This window comes from Actinia tenebrosa, unplaced genomic scaffold, assembly GCF_029948245.1.
Source record: "Actinia tenebrosa isolate PJP-AT-01 unplaced genomic scaffold, QUT_ActTen_1.0 PGA_scaffold14__42_contigs__length_11649687, whole genome shotgun sequence".
NCBI lineage: Eukaryota > Metazoa > Cnidaria > Anthozoa > Actiniaria > Actiniidae > Actinia > Actinia tenebrosa.
In genome coordinates, this window is record NW_028292574.1 from 2,095,743 (window position 1) to 2,101,002 (window position 5,260).

At 38.5% G+C, this 5,260-nt stretch overlaps 1 pseudogene; it reads left to right on the forward strand.

The window, feature by feature from the left end:
- Positions 1-2,863: 2,863 nt before the first annotated feature.
- Positions 2,864-3,993, forward strand: LOC148911180 (uncharacterized; annotated as a pseudogene).
- Positions 3,994-5,260: the final 1,267 nt, after the last annotated feature.

Here is a 5,260-nt window from a genome sequence, read left to right on the forward strand (position 1 = left end):
AGTTTTTCTTTCAGGGACCTGGCATATAATGAGATCCGCGTTTTGTCTTACGAAGCCTTTTCCCACCTTAATAATCTTGAAACACTGTAAGATATATATTTCGCAATTATTCGGGGAATATTGGGGAATATTTACCGAGACGCGAGTCTTCGAGCGTAATCGAGAGTACTTAGTAATTAAAATTACTTACTAAGATAATGAACAGTCGATTATCAACAAATTTATACTACAAAGTACTGTAAAAACATGGATAGACGGAAGGACAGACAGACGGAAAGAAAAAAGGAAGAAAGAAAGAAAGAAAGAAAGAAAGAAAGAAAGAAAGAAAGAAAGAAAGAAAGAAAGAAAGAAAGAAAGAAAGAAAGAAAGAAAGAAAGAAAGAAAGAAAGAAAGAAAGAAAGAAAGAACAACCTCACTAACTTGAGATATAAACTTTGTTTACAGAAATCTCACGATGAATCCGCTCCAAACATTTAACGGTACCTTGGCAGGTCTCTTCCCCTCTTTGTCTACTCTGGACGTTACAGGAATCATGGACTGGAAACCAGAGAAGCAGCTTCTTCAATTGCGCATGCTCAAACTTATACATGGTTTGCGATGGTCAACGGAGTGTAATTTTTGTTCATTTCTTGAGAAGGGAGTGAATAAAAAATCCTCGTTTCGGCGAACAAGAATCTTTTCTTCCCGATGCCATGAACACAGTTACACGTTAAAAAAATCGTCCCCTATCACTCACCTCCTTCAAAACACTTCCTTTAAATTCCACTGTAATAACTCATGGAGATGTCTAAGGAGGTCCGACTATGATGTTAGCATAAGCATTTACTGCTGGAGAGAGGTGTTAATAGCTGTCAAAATTCAAGGAATTTTAGGAATCGTGGCTGTGATTTTCAATCTTGTTGCTTTTCTCAATGTTTTAACCTCTAAAACGCTCCGAAAAAAATGTTTCTATGTTATTCATTTGCAACATGGCCTCGAGTGACTTTGTTCTTGGCGTATATTCGCTTTGCATGGCAGTGTATTTGAACAGTAAATCATCCACAGATGTATCTAAGGATGGCAAACAAAATTGCTGGAAAATTGGACTTTTTTGGATGCTCGGACAGGCAGTTGCTGTTCTCACGTCGTTTTTGTTAACTCTTGAGAGATATCTAGTTCTAATTTTCTTGTTACGACCAGAGGTTAGGATATCGCGTCGATTTGCAGTGATCATGATCGCCATCACTTGGCTGGTTGCGGTTCTCTTCAGTGGATATGCTTTGTACTTCAACTTTTACGTTTACACCTTTCTTTGTATACCCATAAGACTAGACTCAAAAAATGTTAACGTATTTGTCTTTACTGTTGTTATAGAAACCATATCTTTGTCTCTCTATTTGATCTCTTCCATCATGTACATTCACATTTACATCAACTCTAGAAACACAAGTCAACGTGCGGGAATTAAAAGAGAATCGAAACTAGCCAAAAAAATTGCTATTTTAGTTTTTAGTAACATCTTCTTCTTTATATTTCCTCTCCTTCTTGCAGGAGTGTTTCATGTCTCGGCAACAAGCATTGTCGCTTATTTTGGTGAATTATTCTTTTACATCGTCTCGAGTGTCTTCCCTGTTTTGTGCCTGAATGTCAACTCCTGCCTAAATCCACTGCTGTACGCTTTTCGGAATGATATTTTTCTAAGTATATTGCGTACGCGGCTGGTTCATGTGGGCGAACACATCATATCTCTTTTACCAGACAGACCAGAACGTGAACAGCCAAGACTGATGGCAGTAGTGGGATTTTTTGCCCAAACGAATACCCGAGACAATAATCCTATCGGAGAGTAAGTAGAGCTGCTCATATTTGTTTTTAACTTGACAGAAATAATGAACATGAATATAATGAAATATGGTGCTAGTGAATACTGTTGCTGTTTACGAGCAGGAAGAGTGCATAAGACACATGACAGTATGATATATGAATACTGCACTGAGCTGTTTACGAGCAGGAAGAGTGCATAAGACACATGACTGTATGATATATGAATACTGCACTGAGCTGTTTACGAGCAGGGAGAGTGCATAAGACACATGACTGTATGATATATGAATACTGCACTGAGCTGTTTACGAGCAGGAAGAGTGCATAAGACACATGACTGTATGATATATGAATACTGCACTGAGCTGTTTACGAGCAGGAAGAGTGCATAAGACACATGACAGTATGATATATGAATACTGCACTGAGCTGTTTACGAGCAGGAAGAGTGCATAAGACACATGACTGTATGATATATGAATACTGCACTGAGCTGTTTACGAGCAGGAAGAGTGCATGAGGTACATGACTGTTGCTGTGTTTTAGAGCGGTTCTCGTATGAGTGGGAAACCTCGATATGACAAATTCGTAGTCGTATTGTAGTCGTATCGTATGTTGTCACGTTGTGTTGGAATGCAAGACATTATAATGGGAGAAAAAAAATCATAAAACGAAAACTAAGGAAGATAATTTTCTCCGAACATGTAACTTACGCTATATTTATGAAATACTGATAAAATTTGTTTTGATAAATTATGCTAGACAATATGGAAAAACGTTTTTTGTTCAGGTTCTACGATGTGCAAGTTATCGTAAAAATTGAACACAAAATAAACAGAACGATTTTTTTACATTGTTCTAATAAACAGTTCAAGTTTTAGTTCAAGTGCTAACGCGAAGGGCACAAAAAGAAACACCAAATGGGCATTAAAACTGTTGCAAGGTAGGTCAGCTCATTTTTTTGAAGCAAATATGCGTTAAAACTTAGCTAATATTGAAAAGGATAAAGAAATCTACAGAAATAATCTTACTTTCACTTTTAGTTACTTACGAGTTGTTGATGCAACTTTCTGAATGGTGCCATGAGCGAAAAATTTGCAAGCCCTTGTTGGATCTAACAGAGGCCGAGCTAAATGACATCCTGAGGAGGTTTTATGCAGAGGCCAGAAACCAAAAAGGTGAAGAGTATAGCCGCTCCTCGCTGCTTGGGTTCAGGAATGCTGTTGAACGTCATTTTGCAGTCAATGGTAAAGCAATGAAGCTCACAAACAAACCAGCATTTTACAGCTCTAACAAGATACTGGAGAGCAAGCTGAAGGTCAACAAAAGAGAACAGAAACAAAATACCAAACACAAACCAGTCATTGAGCCAGCCGATGTGAGTAAAGGCAAGAAAAATCCTTTTTTGAGCCACGAGAATCCTTACGGCCTCCTTCGGCGAGTGTGGTTCATAGTGACCCTGTATTGGTGCCCCGTGGTTGTGAGGGCCAAAGACAGCTCCGCCGAGAAAGCTTTACTTTTGATCTTGGCGGTGAAGGAAAGGAATATGCAACCATGACTCACGAGGAGCAGACCAAAAACCATCAGGGTGGCTTTTGTGACAAGTAGAGTTATGAAAACGAAACACGGTTGTATTCAACATGTGAAACTGGCGATTCGCTGTGGTGCCTGAAGTACTATCTTTCCAAACTTAACCCCAAACAACAAGCGTTCTTTCAAAGACCAGTGCCAATCTTTACACCAGAGGACCCAGTGTGGTATGAAAACAAGCCTCTAGGTGTCAACAAGGTGGGTGATATGATGAACTCAATCTCTATCGGAGCCGGCTTGTCAAAAGTCTACACGAACCACAGCGTCAGAGCAACAGCTATCACCATGTGGTCAAATGCTGGAATCCCGACTCGTCACATAATGAGCATCTCTGGACATACCAATGGACAGAGTATTCTATCTTATAACAGAAGACCATCGGTCCAACAACTAAAGACCTGCTCGGACGTGATTTCCAGTGCATTGACCGATTCAGAGGGCGAGAGTAGAAGGCTTGATCGAGATCCCAGGGCTGTTTCGTCTGCTTCCACTTCTGTACAAGTTGTACAGTCTGAGATGGCCATTAACTCCATTCCAGAGTCGATCTTCAATGGCTGCTCCATCCAGAACGTGAATGTCTATGTTGTCAAGCGAAATTGACATTGACTTTTTTAGCTGAACTTATTAGTAAGCTTCGTTTTTTTTAGAACTTTTGAGTTCTGACTCAAACGCTATTCGACTTAGCTAAAAAAGCCATTTACAAGTAAATGTCAAAAGTTTTGACCAATAGCAAGCATTCTTTCACAGTGGCTGTCAAAGAACTGTCAAAATTAGCCAATCACAGTGTAGGAAGTTTGGTTGTGAAATGTTGACGTGTTTTATGAAAAAAACTTTTGTAAGTTATAGAATAACCTTTGAAGTTTTCAAAAGTAAAAAACCGAAAAACCTTCGTCTTACTTTCTGTCCTCTAATGATAATGAAAACTAACTATCTTAGTGAAAATATTCAAAAGCTCACAATAATCGGAGCTGTTTGGTCTATCGCCTTGCTTTCCTTGAATGACAAATTTTCGAAAAACTTTTCGCTTATCTTATTTTGTAAATTAATTATCGCTGCGCTCGTGGTTCCACTTTAGTTTTGATCATTTTAAGACGTCATCTATGATCAATAAGAGGACAGACAATGGAAATCTATGTGCGATTTGTTAAGTTGAAAAGTAGTCAGCCCCCTTAAGTAAGGCAATTTTCGCGAAGCGTGATTTCACGACCGTTTCAAAATTATCAATTCGCGACTTTCACATCCCCATAATGGCTTGCGTTTTTGGGGGGGTAACCAATCAAAAAACTGTCCCAAATTGAAAGGTTTCTTAATTGAATTTATACTATACCTGCTTTTATCTGTACAATACTGATTATCAGTTTATTCCAAGTTATTTTTGCGTGTACAGATCATGAAGAGTTTTGGTCTTACAGAAAATGTATTGATTTACGATAACAAAATGTTTAAAATGTACCTTAAACGTCTTCAAGCTTCTATCTTTTTCTGTTTTTCTGTTTTTTTTTTTTACTTCTTCATTTTATCTTTGGATACCAAACAAGGTATTGTCAACATTGTCTGATCAGCCTTCAGCAAAATAAGTGGGTTTTTACCCTCTGGCTACCCCCCAAAGACGCAATTGATTATGGGGATGTGAAAGTCAGCGTCTAATTACTCGCAAATACCAACGGTAAAGTAAAGAATGCACAACTTGGACAATACGAGCACTTTGAAACTTGACGGACCTTGACTGGAACACGTGAATATTTTTCACAAATTCGAGGCTCAGCCTGAGTAAATGAGTCTATAATCAAGAAACACAGCGGTAAAAGGGTCTATTGCTCATTGTTCAGTTCCTAAATATAGAGAGAGACAATCAAATTACACAATC